A 24,081-nucleotide genomic window follows, 5' to 3' on the forward strand; every position below is an offset into this window, starting at 1 on the left:
AAATGACTGAAAAACAGCAAATGATGTCAGAACGTGTTGGAAATTGATGACGTCGCTTTGAATGATGCATACTGAACGCAAAAATAGGCTGGAGTTCAAAGAAGTTTAAAAAACATTGAAGTGCCGGTCTAACAGATGAGTTCTTGTCCGAAACCCTGATACTCCGAAAGATATTGTCCAGTTTGTACACGAGGTGCGTCCAGTTTTCGCCGTGACCCTCTCTACTCTTTTGCACATGCTATGTGGGCGAAATGATGATACCATGCCAAGTTCCAACATTTTCAGAGTTCATTTTGTAGTGATTTTCAATTTCACCGTCATTTAGCTCCCTAAACAAATCGGTAAATGACTGAAAAACAGCAAATGATGTCAGAACGTGTTGGAAATTGATGACGTCGCTTTGAATGATGCATACTGAACCCAAAAATAGGCTGGAGTTCAAAGAAGTTTAAAAAACATTGAAGTGCCGGTGTAACAGATGAGTTCTCGTCCGAAACCCTGATACTCCGAAAGAGATTGTCCAGTTTGTACACGAGGTGCGTCCAGTTTTCGCCGTGACCCTCTCTACTCTTTTGCACATGCTATGCGGGCGAAATGATGATACCATGCCAAGTTCCAACATTTTCAGAGTTGATTTTGTAGTGATTTTCAATTTCACCGTTATTTAGCTCCCTAAACAAATCAGTAAATGACTGAAAAACAGCAAACGATGTCCGAACGTGTTGGAAATTGATGACGTCGCTTTGAATGATGCATACTGAACGCAAAAATAGGCTGGAGTTCATATAAGTTTAAAAAACATTGAAGTGGCCGTGTAACAGATGAGTTCTCGTCCGAATCCCTGATACTCCGAAAGAGATTGTCCAGTTTGTACACGAGGTGCGTCCAGTTTTCGCCGTGACCCTCCCTACTCTGTTGCACATGCTATGCGGGCGAAATGATGATGCCATGTAGAGTTCCATCATTTTCAGAGTTCATTTTGTAGTGATTTTCAATTTCACCGTCATTTAGCTCCCTAAACAAATTGGTAAATGACTGAAAAACAGCAAATGATGTCAAAACGTGTTGGAAATTGATGACGTCGCTTTGAATGATGCATACTGAACGCAAAAATAGGCTGGAGTTCAAATAAGTTTAAAAAACATTGAAGTGCCCGTGTAACAGATGAGTTCTCGTCCGAAACCCTGATACTCCGAAAGAGATTGTCCATTTTGTACACGAGGTGCGTCCAGTTTTTGCCGTGACCCTCTCTACTCTTTTGCACATGCTATGCGGGCGAAATGATGATGCCATGCCAAGTTCCATCATTTTCAGAGTTCATTTTGTAGTGATTTTCAATTTCACCGTCATTTAGCTCCCTAAACAAATCGGTAAATGACTGAAAAACAGCAAATGATGTCAGAACGTGTTGGAAATTGATGACGTCGCTTGGAATGATGCATACTGAACGCAAAAATAGGCTGGAGTTCAAATAAGTTTAAAAAACATTGAAGTGCCCATGTAACAGATGAGTTCTCGTCCGAAACCCTGATACTCCGAAAGAGATTGTCCATTTTGTACACGAGGTGCGTCCAGTTTTCGCCGTGAACCTCTCTACTCTTTTGCACATGCTATGTGGGCGAAATGATGATACCATGCCAAGTTCCATCATTTTCAGAGTTCATTTTGTAGTGATTTTCAATTTCACCGTCATTTAGCTCCCTAAACAAATGGGTAACTGACTGAAAAACAGCAAATGATGTCAGAACGTGTTGGAAATTCATGACGTTGCCTTGAATGATGCATACTGAACGCAAAAATAGGCTAGAGTTCAAATAAGTTTAAAAAACATTGAAGTGCCGGTCTAACAGATGAGTTCTTGTCCGAAACCCTGATACTCCGAAAGAGATTGTCCAGTTTGTACACGAGGTGCGTCCAGTTTTCGCCGTGACCCTCTCTACTCTTTTGCACATGCTATGTGGGCGAAATGATGATACCATGCCAAGTTCCATCATTTTCAGAGTTCTTTTTGTAGTGATTTTCAATTTCACCGTCATTTAGCTCCCTAAACAAATCGGTAAATGACTGAAAAACAGCAAATGATGTCAGAACGTGTTGGAAATTGATGACGTCGCTTTGAATGATGCATACTGAACGCAAAAATAGGCTGGAGTTCAAATAAGTTTAAAAAACATTGAAGTGCCCGTGTAACAGATGAGTTCTCGTCCAAAACCCTGATACTCCGAAAGAGATTGTCCAGTTTGTACACGAGGTGCCTCCAGTTTTCGTCGTGACCCTCTCTACTCTTTTGCACATGCTATGCGGGCGAAATGGTGATACCATGCCAAGTTCCAACATTTTCAGAGTTCATTTTGTAGTGATTTTCAATTTCACCGTCATTTAGCTCCCTAAACAAATCGATAAATGACTGAAAAACAGCAAATGATGTCAGAACGTGTTGGAAATTGATGACGTCGCTTTGAATGATGCATACTGAACGCAAAAATAGGCTGGAGTTCAAAGAAGTTTAAAAAACATTGAAGTGCCCGTGTAACAGATGAGTTCTCGTCCGAAACCCTGATATTCCGAAAGAGATTGTCCAGTTTGTACACGAGGTGCGTCCAGTTTGCGCCGTGACCCTCTCTACTCTTTTGCTCATGCTATGTGGGCGAAATGATGATACCATGCCAAGTTCCATCATTTTCAGAGTTCATTTTGTAGTGATTTTCAATTTCACCGTCATTTAGCTCCCTAAACAAATCGGTAAATGACTGAAAAACCGCAATTGATGTCAGAACGTGCTGGAAATTGATGACGTCGCTTTGAATGATGCATTCTGAACGCAAAAATAGGCTGGAGTTCAAATAAGTTTAAAAAACATTGAAGTGCCGGTGTAACAGATGAGTTCTCGTACGAAACCCTGATACTTCGAAAGAGATTGTCCATTTTGTACACGAGGTGCGTCCAGTTTTCGCCGTGAACCTCTCTACTCTTTTGCACATGCTATGCGGGCGAAATGACGATACCATGCCAAGTTCCAACATTTTCAGAGTTCATTTTGTAGTGATTTTCAATTTCACCGTCATTTAGCTCCCTAAACAAATCGGTAAATGACTGAAAAACAGCAAATGATGTCAGAACGTGTTGGAAATTGATGACGTCGCTTTGAATGATGCATACTGAACGCAAAAATAGGCTGGAGTTCAAAGAAGTTTAAAAAACATTGAAGTGCTGGTTTAATAGATGAGTTCTCGTCCGAAACCCTGATACTCCGAAAGAGATTGTCCAGTTTGTACACGAGGTGCGTCCAGTTTTCGCCGTGACCCTCTCTACTCTTTTGCACATGCTATGTGGGCGAAATGATGATACCATGCCAAGTTCCATCATTTTCAGAGTTCTTTTTGTAGTGATTTTCAATTTCACCGTCATTTAGCTCCCTAAACAAATCGGTAAATGACTGAAAAACAGCAAATGATGTCGGAACGTGTTGGAAATTGATGACGTCGCTTTGAATGATGCATACTGAACGCAAAAATAGGCTGGAGTTCAAATAAGTTTAAAAAACATTGAAGTGCCCATGTAACAGATGAGTTCTCGTCCGAAACCCTGATACTCCGAAAGAGATTGTCCATTTTGTACACGAGGTGCGTCCAGTTTTCGCCGTGACCCTCTCTACTCTTTTGCACATGCTATGCGGGCGAAATGATGATACCATGCCAAGTTCCATCATTTTCAGAGTTCATTTTGTAGTGATTTTCAATTTCACCGTCATTTAGCTCCCTAAACAAATCGGCAAATGACTGTAAAACAGCAAATGCTGTCAGAACGTGTTGGAAATTGATGACGTCGCTTTGAATGATGCATACTGAACGCAAAAATAGGCTGGAGTTCAAATAAGTTTAAAAAACATTGAAGTGCCCGTGTAACAGATGAGTTCTCGTCCGAAACCCTGATACTCCGAATGAGATTGTCCATTTTGTACACGAGGTGCGTCCAGTTTTCGCCGTGACCCTCTCTACTCTTTTGCACATGCTATGTGGGCGAAATGATGATACCATGCAAGTTCCAACATTTTCAGAGTTCATTTTGTAGTGATTTTCAATTTCACCGTCATTTAGCTCCCTAAACAAATCGGTAAATGACTGAAAAACAGTAAATGATGTCAGAACGTGTTGGAAATTGATGACGTCGCTTTGAATGATGCATACTGAACGCAAAAATAGGCTGGAGTTCAAAGAAGTTTAAAAAACATTGAAGTGCTGGTTTAATAGATGAGTTCTCGTCCGAAACCCTGATACTCCGAAAGAGATTGTCCAGTTTGTACACGAGGTGCGTCCAGTTTTCGCCGTGACCCTCTCTTCTCTTTTACACATGCTATGTGGGCGAAATGATGATACCATGCCAAGTTCCATCATTTTCAGAGTTCTTTTTGTAGTGATTTTCAATTTCACCGTCATTTAGCTCCCTAAACAAATCGGTAAATGACTGAAAAACAGCAAATGATGTCAGAACGTGTTGGAAATTGATGACGTCGCTTTGAATGATGCATACTGAACGCAAAAATAGGCTGGAGTTCAAATAAGTTTAAAAAACATTGAAGTCCCCATGTAACAGATGAGTTCTCGTCCGAAACCCTGATACTCCGAAAGAGATTGTCCATTTTGTACACGAGGTGCGTCCAGTTTTCGCCGTGACCCTCTCTACTCTTTTGCACATGCTATGCGGGCGAAATGATGATACCATGCCAAGTTCCATCATTTTCAGAGTTCATTTTGTAGTGATTTTCAATTTCACCGTCATTGAGCTCCCTAAAAAAATCGGCAAATGACTGTAAAACAACAAATGATGTCAGAACGTGTTGGAAATTGATGACGTCGCTTTGAATGATGCATACTGAACGCAAAAATAGGCTGGAGTTCAAATAAGTTTAAAAAACATTGAAGTGCCCGTGTAACAGATGAGTTCTCGTCCGAAACCCTGATACTCCGAATGAGATTGTCCATTTTGTACACGAGGTGCGTCCAGTTTTCGCCGTGACCCTCTCTACTCTTTTGCACATGCTATGTGGGCGAAATGATGATACCATGCAAGTTCCAACATTTTCAGAGTTCATTTTGTAGTGATTTTCAATTTCACCGTCATTTAGCTCCCTAAACAAATCGGTAAATGACTGAAAAACAGTAAATGATGTCAGAACGTGTTGGAAATTGATGACGTCGCTTTGAATGATGCATACTGAACGCAAAAATAGGCTGGAGTTCAAAGAAGTTTAAAAAACATTGAAGTGCCGGTGTAACAGATGAGTTCTCGTCCGAAACCCTGATACTCCGAAAGAGATTGTCCAGTTTGTACACGAGGTGCGTCCAGTTTTCGCCGTGACCCTCTCTACTCTTTTGCACATGCTATGCGGGCGAAATGATGATACCATGCCAAGTTCCAACATTTTCAGAGTTCATTTTGTAGTGATTTTCAATTTCACCGTCATTTAGCTCCCTAAACAAATCGGTAAATGACTGAAAAACAGCAAATGATGTCAGAACGTGTTGGAAATTGATGACGTCGCATTGAATGATGCATACTGAACGCAAAAATAGGCTGGAGTTCAAAGAAGTTTAAAAAACATTGAAGTGCCGGTGTAACAGATGAGTTCTCGTCCAAAACCCTGATACTACGAAAGAGATTGTCCAGTTTGTACACGAGGTGCGTCCAGTTTTCGCCGTGACCCTCTCTACTCTTTTGCACATGCTATGTGGGCGAAATGATGATACCATGCCAAGTTCCATCATTTTCAGAGTTCATTTTGTAGTGATTTTCAATTTCACCGTCATTTAGCTCCCTAAACAAATCGGTAAATGACTGAAAAACAGCAAATTATGTCAGAACGTGTTGGAAATTGATGACGTCGCTTTGAATGATGCATACTGAACGCAAAAATAGGCTGGAGTTCTAATAAGTTTAAAAAACATTGAAGTGCCCGTGTAACAGATGAGTTCTCGTCCGAAACCCTGATACTCCGAAAGAGATTGTCCATTTTGTACACGAGGTGCGTCCAGTTTTCGCCGTGACCCTCTCTACTCTTTTGCACATGCTATGCGGGCGAAATGATGATACCATGCCAAGTTCCAACATTTTCAGAGTTCATTTTGTAGTGATTTTCAATTTCACCGTCATTTAGCTCCCTAAACAAATCGGTAAATGATTGAAAAATAGCAAATGATGTCACAACGTGTTGGAAATTGATGACGTCGCTTTGAATGATGCATACTGAACGCAAAAATAGGCTTTAGTTCAAATAAGTTTAAAAAACATTGAAGTGGCTGTGTAACAGATGAGCTCTGGTCCGAAACCTTGATACTCCGAAAGAGATTGTCCAGTTTGTACACGAGGTGCGTCCAGTTTTCGCCGTGACCCTCTCTACTCTTTTGCACATGCTATGCGGGCGAAATGATGATACCATGCCAAGTTCCATCATTTTCAGAGTTCATTTTGTAGTGATTTTCAATTTCACCGTCATTTAGCTCCCTAAACAAATCCGTAAATGACTGAAAAACAGCAAATGATGTCAGAACGTGTTGGAAATTGATGACGTCGCTTTGAATGATGCATACTGAACGCAAAGATAGGCTGGAGTTAAAAGAAGTTTAAAAAACATTGAAGTGCCGGTGTAACAGATGAGTTCTCGTCCGAAACCCTGATACTCCGAAAGAGATTGTCCAGTTTGTACACGAGGTGCGTCCAGTTTTCGCCGTGACCCTATCTACTCTTTTGCACATGCTATGCGGGCGAAATGATGATACCATGCCAAGTTCCAACATTTTCAGAGTTCATTTTGTAGTGATTTTCAATTTCACCGTCATTTAGCTCCCTAAACAAATCAGTAAATGACTGAAAAACAGCAAACGATGTCCGAACGTGTTGGAAATTGATGACGTCGCTTTGAATGATGCATACTGAACGCAAAAATAGGCTGGAGTTCAAATAAGTTTAAAAAACATTGAAGTGGCCGTGTAACAGATGAGTTCTCGTCCGAATCCCTGATACTCCGAAAGAGATTGTCCAGTTTGTACACGAGGTGCGTCCAGTTTTCGCCGTGACCCTCCCTACTCTTTTGCACATGCTATGCGGGCGAAATGATGATGCCATGCCAAGTTCCATCATTTTCAGAGTTCATTTTGTAGTGATTTTCAATTTCATCGTCATTTAGCTCCCTAAACAAATCGGTAAATGACTGAAAAACAGCAAATGATGTCAGAACGTGTTGGAAATTGATGACGTCGCTTTGAAAGATGCATACTGAACGCAAAAATAGGCTGGAGTTCAAATAAGTTTAAAAAACATTGAAGTGCCCGTGTAACATATGAGTTCTCGTCCGAAACCCTGATACTCCGAAAGAGATTGTCCATTTTGTACACGAGGTGCGTACAGTTTTCGCCGTGACCCTCTCTACTCTGTTGCACATGCTATGCGGGCGAAATGATGATGCCATGCCAAGTTCCATCATTTTCAGAGTTCATTTTGTAGTGATTTTCAATTTCACCGTCATTTAGCTCCCTAAACAAATCGGTAAATGACTGAAAAACAGCAAATGATGTCGGAACATGTTGGAAATTGATGACGTCACTTTGAATGATGCATACTGAACGCAAAAATAGGCTGGAGTTCAAATAAGTTTAAAAAACATTGAAGTGCCCGTGTAACAGATGAGTTCTCGTCCGAAACCCTGATACTCCGAAAGAGATTGTCCATTTTGTACACGAGGTGCGTCCAGTTTTCGCCGTGAACCTCTCTACTCTTTTGCACATGCTATGCGGGCGAAATGATGATACCATGCCAAGTTCCATCATTTTCAGAGTTCATTTTGTAGTGATTTTCAATTTCACCGTCATTTAGCTCCCTAAACAAATCGGTAACTGACTGCAAAACAGCAAATGATGTCAGAACGTGTTGGAAATTGATGACGTCGCTTTGAATGATGCATACTGAATGCAAAAATAGGCTAGAGTTCAAATAAGTTTAAAAAACATTGAAGTGCCCGTGTAACAGATGAGTTCTCGTCCGAAACCCTGATACTCCGAAAGAGATTGTCCATTTTGTACACGAGGTGCGTCCAGTTTTCGCCGTGAACCTCTCTACTCTTTTGCACATGCTATGCGGGCGAAATGATGATACCATGCCAAGTTCCAACATTTTCAGAGTTCATTTTGTAGTGATTTTCAATTTCACCGTCATTTAGCTCCCTAAACAAATCGGTAAATGACTGAAAAACAGCAAATGATGTCAGAACGTGTTGGAAATTGATGACGTCGCTTTGAATGATGCATACTGAACGCAAAAATAGGCTGGAGTTCAAAGAAGTTTAAAAAACATTGAAGTGCCGGTGTAACAGATGAGTTCTCGTCCGAAACCCTGATACTCCGAAAGAGATTGTCCAGTTTGTACACGAGGTGCGTCCAGTTTTCGCCGTGACCCTCTCTACTCTTTTGCACATGCTATGTGGGAGAAATGATGATACCATGCCAAGTTCCATCATTTTCAGAGTTCTTTTTGTAGTGATTTTCAATTTCACCGTCATTTAGCTCCCTAAACAAATCGGTAAATGACTGAAAAACAGCAAATGATGTCAGAACGTGTTGGAAATTGATGATGTCGCTTTGAATGATGCATACTGAATGCAAAAATAGGCTGGAGTTCAAATAAGTTTAAAAAACATTGAAGTGCCCGTGTAACAGATGAGTTCTCGTCCGAAACCCTGATACTCCGAAAGAGATTGTCCATTTTGTACACGAGGTGCGTCCAGTTTTCGCCGTGACCCTCTCTACTCTTTTGCACATGCTATGCGGGCGAAATGATGATGCCATGCCAAGTTCCATCATTTTCAGAGTTAATTTTGTAGTGATTTTCAATTTCACCGTCATTTAGCTCCCTAAACAAATCGGTAAATGACTGAAAAACAGCAAATGATGTCAGAACGTGTTGGAAATTGATGACGTCGCTTTGAATGATGCATACTGAACGCAAAAATAGGCTGGAGTTCAAATAAGTTTAAAAAACATTGAAGTGCCCGTGTAACAGATGAGTTCTCGTCCGAAACCCTGATACTCCGAAAGAGATTGTCCATTTTGTACATGAGGTGCGTCCAGTTTTCGCCGTGACCCTCTCTACTCTTTTGCACATGCTATGCAGGCGAAATGATGATGCCATACCAAGTTCCATCATTTTCAGAGTTCATTTTGTAGTGATTTTCAATTTCACCGTCATTTAGCTCCCTAAACAAATCGGTAAATGACTGAAAAACAGCAAATGATGTCAGAACGTGTTGGAAATTGATGACGTCGCTTTGAATGATGCATACTGAACGCAAAAATAGGCTGGAGTTCAAATAAGTTTAAAAAACATTGAAGTGCCCGTGTAACAGATGAGTTCTCGTCCGAAACCCTGATACTCCGAAAGAGAATGTCCAGTTTGTACACGAGGTGTGTCCAGTTTTCGCCGTGACCCTCCCTACTCTTTTGCACATGCTATGCGGGCGAAATGATGATGCCATGCCAAGTTCCATCATTTTCAGAGTTCATTTTGTAGTGATTTTCAATTTCACCGTCATTTAGCTCCCTAAACAAATCGGTAAATGACTGAAAAACAGCAAATGATGTCAGAACGTGTTGGAAATTGATGACGTCGCTTTAAAAGATGCATACTGAACGCAAAAATAGGCTGGAGTTCAAATAAGTTTAAAAAACATTGAAGTGCCCGTGTAACATTTGAGTTCTCGTCCGAAACCCTGATACTCCGAAAGAGATTGTCCATTTTGTACACGAGGTGCGTCCAGTTTTCGCCGTGACCCTCTCTACTCTTTTGCACATGCTATGCGGGCGAAATGATGATGCCATGCCAAGTTCCATCATTTTCAGAGTTCATTTTGTAGTGATTTTCAATTTCACCGTCATTTAGCTCCCTAAACAAACCGGTAAATGACTGAAAAACAGCAAATGATGTCAGTACGTGTTGGAAATTGATGACGTCGCTTTGAATGATGCATACTGAACGCAAAAATAGGCTGGAGTTCAAATAAGTTTAAAAAACATTGAAGTGCCCGTGTAACAGATGAGTTCTCGTCCGAAACCCTGATACTCCGAAAGAGATTGTCCATTTTGTACACGAGGTGCGTCCAGTTTTCGTCGTGAACCTCTCTACTCTTTTGCACATGCTATGCGGGCGAAATGATGATACCATGCCAAGTTCCAACATTTTCAGAGTTCATCTTGTAGTGATTTTCAATTTCACCGTCATTTAGCTCCCTAAACAAATCGGTAACTGACTGAAAAACAGCAAATGATGTCAGAACGTGTTGGAAATTGATGACGTCGCTTTGAATGATGCATACTGAACGCAAAAATAGGATGGAGTTCAAAGAAGTTTAAAAAACATTGAAGTGCCGGTGTAACATATGAGTTCTCGTCCGAAACCCTGATACTCCGAAAGAGATTGTCCAGTTTGTACACGAGGTGCGTCCAGTTTTCGCCGTGACCCTCTCTACTCTTTTGCACATGATATGTGGGCGAAATGATGATACCATGCCAAGTTCCATCATTTTCAGAGTTCTTTTTGTAGTGATTTTCAATTTCACCGTCATTTAGCTCCCTAAACAAATCGGTAAATGACTGAAAAACAGCAAATGATGTCAGAAGGTGTTGGAAATTAATGACGTCGCTTTGAATGATGCATACTGAACGCAAAAATAGGCTGGAGTTCAAATAAGTTTAAAAAACATTGAAGTGCCCGTGTAACAGATGAGTTCTCGTCCGAAACCCTGATACTCCGAAAGAGATTGTCCAGTTTGTACACGAGGTGCGTCCAGTTTTCGCCGTGACCCTCTCTACTCTTTTGCACATGCTATGCGGGCGAAATGATGATACCATGCCAAGTTCCATCATTTTCAGAGTTCTTTTTGTAGTGATTTTCAATTTCACCGTCATTTAGCTCCCTAAACAAATCGGTAAATGACTGAAAAACAGCAAATGATGTCAGAACGTGTTGGAAATTGATGACGTCGCTTTGAATGATGCATACTGAACGCAAAAATAGGCTGGAGTTCAAATAAGTTTAAAAAACATTGAAGTGCCCGTGTAACAGATGAGTTCTCGTCCGAAACCCTGATACTCTGAAAGAGATTGTCCATTTTGTACACGTGGTGCGTCCAGTTTTCGCCGTGACCCTCTCTACTCTTTTGCACATGCTATGCGGGCGAAATGATGATACCATGCCAAGTTCCATCATTTTCAGAGTTCATTTTGTAGTGATTTTCAATTTCACCGTCATTTAGCTCCCTAAACAAATCGGTAAATGACCGAAAAACAGCAAATGATGTCAGAACATGTTGGAAATTGATGACGTCGCTTTGAATGATGCATACTGAACGCAAAAATAGGCTGGAGTTCAAATAAGTTTAAAAAACATTGACGTGCCCGTGTAACAGAGGAGTTCTCGTCCGAAACCCTGATACTCCGAAAGAGATTGTCCATTTTGTACACGAGGTGCGTCCAGTTTTCGCCGTGACCCTCTCTACTCTTTCGCACATGCTATGCGGGCGAAATGATGATACCATGCAAGGTTCCAACATTTTCAGAGTTCATTTTGTAGTGATTTTCAATTTCACCGTCATTTAGCTCCCTAAACAAATCGGTAAATGACTGAAAAACAGTAAATGATGTCAGAACGTGTTGGAAATTGATGACGTCGCTTTGAATGATGCATAATGAACGCAAAAATAGGCTGGAGTTCAAAGAAGTTTAAAAAACATTGAAGTGCCGGTGTAACAGATGAGTTCTCGTCCGAAACCCTGATACTCCGAAAGAGATTGTCCAGTTTCTACACGAGGTGCGTCCAGTTTTCGCCGTGACCCTCTCTACTCTTTTGCACATGCTATGCGGGCGAAATGATGATACCATGCCAAGTTCCAACATTTTCAGAGTTCATTTTGTAGTGATTTTCAATTTCACCGTCATTTAGATCGCTAAACAAATCGGTAAATGACTGAAAAACGGCAAATGATGTCAGAACGTGTTGGAAATTGATGACGTCGCTTTGAGTGATGCATAATGAACGCAAAAATAGGCTGGAGTTCAAATAAGTTTAAAAAACATTGAAGTGCCCTTGTAACAGATGAGTTCACGTCCGAAACCCTGATACTCCGAAAGAGATTGTCCATTTTGTACACGAGGTGCGTCCAGTTTTCGCCGTGATCCTCTCTACTCTTTTGCGCATGCTATGCGGGCGAAATGATGATACCATGGCAAGTTCCAACATTTTCAGAGTTCATTTTGTAGTGATTTTCAATTTCACCATCATTTAGCTCCCTAAACAAATCGGTAAATGATTGAAAAATAGCAAATGATGTCAGTACGTGTTGGAAATTGATGACGTCACTTTGAATGATGCATACTGAACACAAAAATAGGCTGGAGTTCAAATAAGTTTAAAAAACATTGAAGTGCCGGTGTAACAGATGAGTTCTCGTCCGAAACCCTAATACTCCGAAAGAGATTGTCCATTTTGTACACGAGGTGCGTCCAGTTTTCGCCGTGACCCTCTCTACTCTTTTGCACATGCTATGCAGGCGAAATGATGATGCCATACCAAGTTCCATCATTTTCAGAGTTCATTTTGTAGTGATTTTCAATTTCACCGTCATTTAGCTCCCTAAACAAATCGGTAAATGACTGAAAAACAGCAAATGATGTCAGAACGTGTTGGAAATTGATGACGTCGCTTTGAATGATGCATACTGAACGCAAAAATAGGCTGGAGTTCAAATAAGTTTAAAAAACATTGAAGTGCCCGTGTAACAGATGAGTTCTCGTCCGAAACCCTGATACTCCGAAAGAGAATGTCCAGTTTGTACACGAGGTGTGTCCAGTTTTCGCCGTGACCCTCCCTACTCTTTTGCACATGCTATGCGGGCGAAATGATGATGCCATGCCAAGTTCCATCATTTTCAGAGTTCATTTTGTAGTGATTTTCAATTTCACCGTCATTTAGCTCCCTAAACAAATCGGTAAATGACTGAAAAACAGCAAATGATGTCAGAACGTGTTGGAAATTGATGACGTCGCTTTAAAAGATGCATACTGAACGCAAAAATAGGCTGGAGTTCAAATAAGTTTAAAAAACATTGAAGTGCCCGTGTAACATTTGAGTTCTCGTCCGAAACCCTGATACTCCGAAAGAGATTGTCCATTTTGTACACGAGGTGCGTCCAGTTTTCGCCGTGACCCTCTCTACTCTTTTGCACATGCTATGCGGGCGAAATGATGATGCCATGCCAAGTTCCATCATTTTCAGAGTTCATTTTGTAGTGATTTTCAATTTCACCGTCATTTAGCTCCCTAAACAAACCGGTAAATGACTGAAAAACAGCAAATGATGTCAGTACGTGTTGGAAATTGATGACGTCGCTTTGAATGATGCATACTGAACGCAAAAATAGGCTGGAGTTCAAATAAGTTTAAAAAACATTGAAGTGCCCGTGTAACAGATGAGTTCTCGTCCGAAACCCTGATACTCCGAAAGAGATTGTCCATTTTGTACACGAGGTGCGTCCAGTTTTCGTCGTGAACCTCTCTACTCTTTTGCACATGCTATGCGGGCGAAATGATGATACCATGCCAAGTTCCAACATTTTCAGAGTTCATCTTGTAGTGATTTTCAATTTCACCGTCATTTAGCTCCCTAAACAAATCGGTAACTGACTGAAAAACAGCAAATGATGTCAGAACGTGTTGGAAATTGATGACGTCGCTTTGAATGATGCATACTGAACGCAAAAATAGGATGGAGTTCAAAGAAGTTTAAAAAACATTGAAGTGCCGGTGTAACATATGAGTTCTCGTCCGAAACCCTGATACTCCGAAAGAGATTGTCCAGTTTGTACACGAGGTGCGTCCAGTTTTCGCCGTGACCCTCTCTACTCTTTTGCACATGATATGTGGGCGAAATGATGATACCATGCCAAGTTCCATCATTTTCAGAGTTCTTTTTGTAGTGATTTTCAATTTCACCGTCATTTAGCTCCCTAAACAAATCGGTAAATGACTGAAAAACAGCAAATGATGTCAGAAGGTGTTGGAAATTAATGACGTCGCTTTGAATGATGCATACTGAACGCAAAAATAGGCTGGAGTTCAAATAAGTTTAAAAAACATTGAAGTGCCCGTGTAACAGATGAGTTCTCGTCCGAAACCCTGATACTCCGAAAGAGATTGTCCAGTTTGTACACGAGGTGCGTCCAGTTTTCGCCGTGAACCTCTCTACTCTTTTGCACATGCTATGCGGGCGAAATGATGATACCATGCCAAGTTCCATCATTTTCAGAGTTCTTTTTGTAGTGATTTTCAATTTCACCGTCATTTAGCTCCCTAAACAAATCGGTAAATGACTGAAAAACAGCAAATGATGTCAGAACGTGTTGGAAATTGATGACGTCGCTTTGAATGATGCATACTGAACGCAAAAATAGGCTGGAGTTCAAATAAGTTTAAAAAACATTGAAGTGCCCGTGTAACAGATGAGTTCTCGTCCGAAACCCTGATACTCTGAAAGAGATTGTCCATTTTGTACACGTGGTGCGTCCAGTTTTCGCCGTGACCCTCTCTACTCTTTTGCACATGCTATGCGGGCGAAATGATGATACCATGCCAAGTTCCATCATTTTCAGAGTTCATTTTGTAGTGATTTTCAATTTCACCGTCATTTAGCTCCCTAAACAAATCGGTAAATGACCGAAAAACAGCAAATGATGTCAGAACATGTTGGAAATTGATGACGTCGCTTTGAATGATGCATACTGAACGCAAAAATAGGCTGGAGTTCAAATAAGTTTAAAAAACATTGACGTGCCCGTGTAACAGAGGAGTTCTCGTCCGAAACCCTGATACTCCGAAAGAGATTGTCCATTTTGTACACGAGGTGCGTCCAGTTTTCGCCGTGACCCTCTCTACTCTTTCGCACATGCTATGCGGGCGAAATGATGATACCATGCAAGGTTCCAACATTTTCAGAGTTCATTTTGTAGTGATTTTCAATTTCACCGTCATTTAGCTCCCTAAACAAATCGGTAAATGACTGAAAAACAGTAAATGATGTCAGAACGTGTTGGAAATTGATGACGTCGCTTTGAATGATGCATAATGAACGCAAAAATAGGCTGGAGTTCAAAGAAGTTTAAAAAACATTGAAGTGCCGGTGTAACAGATGAGTTCTCGTCCGAAACCCTGATACTCCGAAAGAGATTGTCCAGTTTCTACACGAGGTGCGTCCAGTTTTCGCCGTGACCCTCTCTACTCTTTTGCACATGCTATGCGGGCGAAATGATGATACCATGCCAAGTTCCAACATTTTCAGAGTTCATTTTGTAGTGATTTTCAATTTCACCGTCATTTAGATCGCTAAACAAATCGGTAAATGACTGAAAAACGGCAAATGATGTCAGAACGTGTTGGAAATTGATGACGTCGCTTTGAGTGATGCATACTGAACGCAAAAATAGGCTGGAGTTCAAATAAGTTTAAAAAACATTGAAGTGCCCTTGTAACAGATGAGTTCTCGTCCGAAACCCTGATACTCCGAAAGAGATTGTCCATTTTGTACACGAGGTGCGTCCAGTTTTCGCCGTGATCCTCTCTACTCTTTTGCGCATGCTATGCGGGCGAAATGATGATACCATGGCAAGTTCCAACATTTTCAGAGTTCATTTTGTAGTGATTTTCAATTTCACCATCATTTAGCTCCCTAAACAAATCGGTAAATGATTGAAAAATAGCAAATGATGTCAGTACGTGTTGGAAATTGATGACGTCACTTTGAATGATGCATACTGAACACAAAAATAGGCTGGAGTTCAAATAAGTTTAAAAAACATTGAAGTGCCGGTGTAACAGATGAGTTCTCGTCCGAAACCCTAATACTCCGAAAGAGATTGTCCATTTTGTACACGAGGTGCGTCCAGTTTTCGCCGTGACCCTCTCTACTTTTTTGCACATGCTATGCGGGCGAAATGATGATACCATGCCAAGTTCCATCATTTTCGGAGTTCATTTTGTAGTGATTTTCAATTTCACCGTCATTTAGCTCCCTAAACAAATCGGTAAATGACTGAAAAACACCAAATGATGTCAGAACGTGTTGGAAATTGATGATGTCGCTTTGAATGATGCATACTGAACGCAAAAATAGGCTGGAGTTCAAATAAGTTTAAAAAACATTGACGTGCCCGTGTAACAGATGAGTTCTCGTCGGAAACCCTGATACTCCGAAAGAGATTGTCCATTTTGTACACGAGGTGCGTCCAGTTTTCGCCGTGACCCTCTCTACTCTTTTGCACATGCTATGCGGGCGAATTGATGATACCATGCCAAGTTCCAACATTTTCAGAGTTCATTTTGTAGTGATTTTCAATTTCACCGTCATTTAGCTCCCTAAACAAATCGGTAAATGACTGAAAAATAGTAAATGATGTCAGAACGTGTTGGAAATTGATGACGTCGCTTTGAATGATGCATAATGAACACAAAAATAGGCTGGAGTTCAAAGAAGTTTAAAAAACATTGAAGTGCCGGTGTAACAGATGAGTTCTCGTCCGAAACCCTGATACTCCGAAAGAGATTGTCAAGTTTCTACACGAGGTGCGTCCAGTTTTCGCCGTGACCCTCTCTACTCTTTTGCACATGCTATGCGGGCGAAATGATGATACCATGCCAAGTTCCAACATTTTCAGAGTTCATTTTGTAGTGATTTTCAATTTCACCGTCATTTAGCTCCCTAAACAAATCGGTAAATGACTGAAAAACAGAAAATGATGTCAGAACGTGTTGGAAATTGATGACGTCGCTTTGAATGATGCATACTGAACGCAAAATAGGCTGGAGTTCAAAGAAGTTTAAAAAACATTGAAATGCCCGCGTAACAGATGAGTTCTCGTCCGAAACCCTGATACTCCGAAAGAGATTGTCCAGTTTGTACACGAGGTGCGTCCAATTTTCGCCGCGACCCTCTCTACTCTTTTGCTCATGCTATGTGGGCGAAATGATGATACCATGCCAAGTTCCATCATTTTCAGAGTTCATTTTGTAGTGATTTTGAATTTCACCGTCATTTAGCTTCCTAAACAAATCGGTAAATGACTGAAAAACAGCAAATGATGTCAGAACGTGTTGGAAATTGATGACGTCGCTTTGAATGATGCATACTGAACGCAAAAATAGGCTGGAGTTCAAATAAGTTTAAAAAACATTGAAGTGCCCGTGTAACAGATGAGTTCTCGTCCGAAACCCTGATACTGCGAAAGAGATTGTCCATTTTATACACGAGGTGCGTCCAGTTTTCGCCGTGATCCTCTCTACTCTTTTGCGCATGCTATGCGGGCGAAATGATGATACCATGGCAAGTTCCAACATTTTCAGAGTTCATTTTGTAGTGATTTTCAATTTCACCATCATTTAGCTCCGTAAACAAATCGGTAAATGATTGAAAAATAGCAAATGATGTCAGAACGTGTTGGAAATTGATGACGTCACTTTGAATGATGCATACTGAACACAAAAATAGGCTGGAGTTCAAATAAGTTTAAAAAACATTGAAGTGCCGGTGTAACAGATGAGTTCTCGTCCGAAACCCTAATACTCCGAAAGAGATTGTCCATTTTGTACACGAGGTGCGTCCAGTTTTCGCCGTGACCCTCTCTACTTTTTTGCACATGCTATGCGGGCGAAATGATGATACCATGCCAAGTTCCATCATTTTCGGAGTTCATTTTGTAGTGATTTTCAATTTCACCGTCATTTAGCTCCCTAAACAAATCGGTAAATGACTGAAAAACACCAAATGATGTCAGAACGTGTTGGAAATTGATGATGTCGCTTTGAATGATGCATACTGAACGCAAAAATAGGCTGGAGTTCAAATAAGTTTAAAAAACATTGACGTGCCCGTGTAACAGATGAGTTCTCGTCCGAAACCCTGATACTCCGAAAGAGATTGTCCATTTTGTACACGAGGTGCGTCCAGTTTTCGCCGTGACCCTCTCTACTCTTTTGCACATGCTATGCGGGCGAATTGATGATACCATGCCAAGTTCCAACATTTTCAGAGTTCATTTTGTAGTGATTTTCAATTTCACCGTCATTTAGCTCCCTAAACAAATCGGTAAATGACTGAAAAATAGTAAATGATGTCAGAACGTGTTGGAAATTGATGACGTCGCTTTGAATGATGCATAATGAACACAAAAATAGGCTGGAGTTCAAAGAAGTTTAAAAAACATTGAAGTGCCGGTGTAACAGATGAGTTCTCGTCCGAAACCCTGATACTCCGAAAGAGATTGTCAAGTTTCTACACGAGGTGCGTCCAGTTTTCGCCGTGACCCTCTCTACTCTTTTGCACATGCTATGCGGGCGAAATGATGATACCATGCCAAGTTCCAACATTTTCAGAGTTCATTTTGTAGTGATTTTCAATTTCACCGTCATTTAGCTCCCTAAACAAATCGGTAAATGACTGAAAAACAGAAAATGATGTCAGAACGTGTTGGAAATTGATGACGTCGCTTTGAATGATGCATACTGAACGCAAAAATAGGCTGGAGTTCAAAGAAGTTTAAAAAACATTGAAATGCCCGCGTAACAGATGAGTTCTCGTCCGAAACCCTGATACTCCGAAAGAGATTGTCCAGTTTGTACACGAGGTGCGTCCAATTTTCGCCGCGACCCTCTCTACTCTTTTGCTCATGCTATGTGGGCGAAATGATGATACCATGCCAAGTTCCATCATTTTCAGAGTTCATTGTAGTTATTTTGAATTTCACCGTCATTTAGCTTCCTAAACAAATCGGTAAATGACTGAAAAACAGCAAATGATGTCAGAACGTGTTGGAAATTGATGACGTCGCTTTGAATGATGCATACTGAACGCAAAAATAGGCTGGAGTTCAAATAAGTTTAAAAAACATTGAAGTGCCCGTGTAACAGATGAGTTCTCGTCCGAAACCCTGATACTGCGAAAGAGATTGTCCATTTTATACACGAGGTGCGTCCAGTTTTCGCCGTGATCCTCTCTACTCTTTTGCGCATGCTATGCGGGCGAAATGATGATACCATGGCAAGTTCCAACATTTTCAGAGTTCATTTTGTAGTGATTTTCAATTTCACCATCATTTAGCTCCCTAAACAAATCGGTAAATGATTGAAAAATAGCAAATGATGTCAGAACGTGTTGGAAATTGATGACGTCACTTTGAATGATGCATACTGAACACAAAAATAGGCTGGAGTTCAAATAAGTTTAAAAAACATTGAAGTGCCGGTGTAACAGATGAGTTCTCGTCCGAAACCCTAATACTCCGAAAGAGATTGTCCATTTTGTACACGAGGTGCGTCCAGTTTTCGCCGTGACCCTCTCTACTTTTTTGCACATGCTATGCGGGCGAAATGATGATACCATGCCAAGTTCCATCATTTTCGGAGTTCATTTTGTAGTGATTTTCAATTTCACCGTCATTTAGCTCCCTAAACAAATCGGTAAATGACTGAAAAACACCAAATGATGTCAGAACGTGTTGGAAATTGATGATGTCGCTTTGAATGATGCATACTGAACGCAAAAATAGGCTGGAGTTCAAATAAGTTTAAAAAACATTGACGTGCCCGTGTAACAGATGAGTTCTCGTCCGAAACCCTGATACTCCGAAAGAGATTGTCCATTTTGTACACGAGGTGCGTCCAGTTTTCGCCGTGACCCTCTCTACTCTTTTGCACATGCTATGCGGGCGAATTGATGATACCATGCCAAGTTCCAACATTTTCAGAGTTCATTTTGTAGTGATTTTCAATTTCACCGTCATTTAGCTCCCTAAACAAATCGGTAAATGACTGAAAAATAGTAAATGATGTCAGAACGTGTTGGAAATTGATGACGTCGCTTTGAATGATGCATAATGAACACAAAAATAGGCTGGAGTTCAAAGAAGTTTAAAAAACATTGAAGTGCCGGTGTAACAGATGAGTTCTCGTCCGAAACCCTGATACTCCGAAAGAGATTGTCAAGTTTCTACACGAGGTGCGTCCAGTTTTCGCCGTGACCCTCTCTACTCTTTTGCACATGCTATGCGGGCGAAATGATGATACCATGCCAAGTTCCAACATTTTCAGAGTTCATTTTGTAGTGATTTTCAATTTCACCGTCATTTAGCTCCCTAAACAAATCGGTAAATGACTGAAAAACAGAAAATGATGTCAGAACGTGTTGGAAATTGATGACGTCGCTTTGAATGATGCATACTGAACGCAAAAATAGGCTGGAGTTCAAAGAAGTTTAAAAAACATTGAAATGCCCGCGTAACAGATGAGTTCTCGTCCGAAACCCTGATACTCCGAAAGAGATTGTCCAGTTTGTACACGAGGTGCGTCCAATTTTCGCCGCGACCCTCTCTACTCTTTTGCTCATGCTATGTGGGCGAAATGATGATACCATGCCAAGTTCCATCATTTTCAGAGTTCATTTTGTAGTGATTTTGAATTTCACCGTCATTTAGCTTCCTAAACAAATCGGTAAATGACTGAAAAATAGCAAATGATGTCAGAACGTGTTGGAAATTGATGACGTCGCTTTGAATGATGCATACTGAACGCAAAAATAGGCTGGAGTTCAAATAAGTTTAAAAAACATTGAAGTGCCCGTGTAACAGATGAGTTCTCGTCCGAAACCCTGATACTGCGAAAGAGATTGTCCATTTTATACACGAGGTGCGTCCAGTTTTCGCCGTGATCCTCTCTACTCTTTTGCGCATGCTATGCGGGCGAAATGATGATACCATGGCAAGTTCCAACATTTTCAGAGTTCATTTTGTAGTGATTTTCAATTTCACCATCATTTAGCTCCCTAAACAAATCGGTAAATGATTGAAAAATAGCAAATGATGTCAGAACGTGTTGGAAATTGATGACGTCACTTTGAATGATGCATACTGAACACAAAAATAGGCTGGAGTTCAAATAAGTTTAAAAAACATTGAAGTGCCGGTGTAACAGATGAGTTCTCGTCCGAAACCCTAATACTCCGAAAGAGATTGTCCATTTTGTACACGAGGTGCGTCCAGTTTTCGCCGTGACCCTCTCTACTTTTTTGCACATGCTATGCGGGCGAAATGATGATACCATGCCAAGTTCCATCATTTTCGGAGTTCATTTTGTAGTGATTTTCAATTTCACCGTCATTTAGCTCCCTAAACAAATCGGTAAATGACTGAAAAACACCAAATGATGTCAGAACGTGTTGGAAATTGATGATGTCGCTTTGAATGATGCATACTGAACGCAAAAATAGGCTGGAGTTCAAATAAGTTTAAAAAACATTGACGTGCCCGTGTAACAGATGAGTTCTCGTCCGAAACCCTGATACTCCGAAAGAGATTGTCCATTTTGTACACGAGGTGCGTCCAGTTTTCGCCGTGACCCTCTCTACTCTTTTGCACATGCTATGCGGGCGAATTGATGATACCATGCCAAGTTCCAACATTTTCAGAGTTCATTTTGTAGTGATTTTCAATTTCACCGTCATTTAGCTCCCTAAACAAATCGGTAAATGACTGAAAAATAGTAAATGATGTCAGAACGTGTTGGAAATTGATGACGTCGCTTTGAATGATGCATAATGAACACAAAAATAGGCTGGAGTTCAAAGAAGTTTAAAAAACATTGAAGTGCCGGTGTAACAGATGAGTTCTCGTCCGAAACCCTGATACTCCGAAAGAGATTGTCAAGTTTCTACACGAGGTGCGTCCAGTTTTCGCCGTGACCCTCTCTACTCTTTTGCACATGCTATGCGGGCGAAATGATGATACCATGCCAAGTTCCAACATTTTCAGAGTTCATTTTGTAGTGATTTTCAATTTCACCGTCATTTAGCTCCCTAAACAAATCGGTAAATGACTGAAAAACAGAAAATGATGTCAGAACGTGTTGGAAATTGATGACGTCGCTTTGAATGATGCATACTGAACGCAAAAATAGGCTGGAGTTCAAAGAAGTTTAAAAAACATTGAAATGCCCGCGTAACAGATGAGTTCTCGTCCGAAACCCTGATACTCCGAAAGAGATTGTCCAGTTTGTACACGAGGTGCGTCCAATTTTCGCCGCGACCCTCTCTACTCTTTTGCTCATGCTATGTGGGCGAAATGATGATACCATGCCAAGTTCCATCATATTCAGAGTTCATTTTGTAGTGATTTTGAATTTCACCGTCATTTAGCTTCCTAAACAAATCGGTAAATGACTGAAAAACAGCAAATGATGTCAGAACGTGTTGGAAATTGATGACGTCGCTTTGAATGATGCATACTGAACGCAAAAATAGGCTGGAGTTCAAATAAGTTTAAAAAACATTGAAGTGCCCGTGTAACAGATGAGTTCTCGTCCGAAACCCTGATACTGCGAAAGAGATTGTCCATTTTATACACGAGGTGCGTCCAGTTTTCGCCGTGATCCTCTCTACTCTTTTGCGCATGCTATGCGGGCGAAATGATGATACCATGGCAAGTTCCAACATTTTCAGAGTTCATTTTGTAGTGATTTTCAATTTCACCATCATTTAGCTCCCTAAACAAATCGGTAAATGATTGAAAAATAGCAAATGATGTCAGAACGTGTTGGAAATTGATGATGTCACTTTGAATGATGCATACTGAACGCAAAAATAGGCTGGAGTTCAAATAAGTTTAAAAAACATTGAAGTGCCGGTGTAACAGATGAGTTCTCGTCCGAAACCATGATACTCCAAAAGAGATTGTCCAGTTTGTACACGAGGTGCGTCCAGTTTTTGCCGTGACCCTCTCTACTCTTTTCCACATGCTATGCGGGCGAAATGATGATACCATGCCAAGTTCCATCATTTTCAGAATTCATTTTGTAGTGATTTTCAATTTCACCGTCATTTAGCTCCCTAAACAAATCGGTAAATGACTGAAAAACAGTAAATGATGTCAGAACGTGTTGGAAATTGATGACGTCGCTTTGAATGATGCATAATGAACGCAAAAATAGGCTGGAGTTCAAAGAAGTTTAAAAAACATTGAAGTGCCGGTGTAACAGATGAGTTCTCGTCCGAAACCCTGATACTCCGAAAGAGATTGTCCAGTTTCTACACGAGGTGCGTCCAGTTTTCGCCGTGACCCTCTCTACTCTTTTGCACATGCTATGCGGGCGAAATGATGATACCATGCTAAGTTCCAACATTTTCAGAGTTCATTTTGTAGTGATTTTCAATTTCACCGTCATTTAGCTCCCTAAACAAATCGGTAAATGACTGAAAAACAGAAAATGATGTCAGAACGTGTTGGAAATTGATGACGTCGCTTTGAATGATGCATACTGAACGCAAAAATAGGCTAGAGTTCAAAGAAGTTTAAAAAACATTGAAGTGCCCGCGTAACAGATGAGTTCTCGTCCGAAACCCTGATACTCCGAAAGAGATTGTCCAGTTTGTACACGAGGTGCGTCCAGTTTTCGCCGCGACCCTCTCTACTCTTTTGCTCATGCTATGTGGGCGAAATGATGATACCATGCCAAGTTCCATCATTTTCAGAGTTCATTTTGTAGTGATTTTGAATTTCACCGTCATTTAGCTTCCTAAACAAATCGGTAAATGACTGAAAAACAGCAAATGATGTCAGAACGTGTTGGAAATTGATGACGTCGCTTTGAATGATGCATACTGAACGCAAAAATAGGCTGGAGTTCAAATAAGTTTAAAAAACATTGCAGTGCCCGTGTAACAGATGAGTTCTCGTCCGAAACCCTGATACTGCGAAAGAGATTGTCCATTTTGTACACGAGGTGCGTCCAGTTTTCGCCGTGATCCTCTCTACTCTTTTGCGCATGCTATGCGGGCGAAATGATGATACCATGGCAAGTTCCAACATTTTCAGAGTTCATTTTGTAGTGATTTTCAATTTCACCATCATTTAGCTCCCTAAACAAATCGGTAAATGATTAAAAAAAGCAAATGATGTCAGAACGTGTTGGAAATTGATGACGTCGCTTTGAATGATGCATACTGAAT

The sequence above is a fragment of the Aegilops tauschii genome, chromosome 3, assembly GCF_002575655.3.
Source record: "Aegilops tauschii subsp. strangulata cultivar AL8/78 chromosome 3, Aet v6.0, whole genome shotgun sequence".
In the NCBI taxonomy this organism is placed as follows: domain Eukaryota; kingdom Viridiplantae; phylum Streptophyta; class Magnoliopsida; order Poales; family Poaceae; genus Aegilops; species Aegilops tauschii.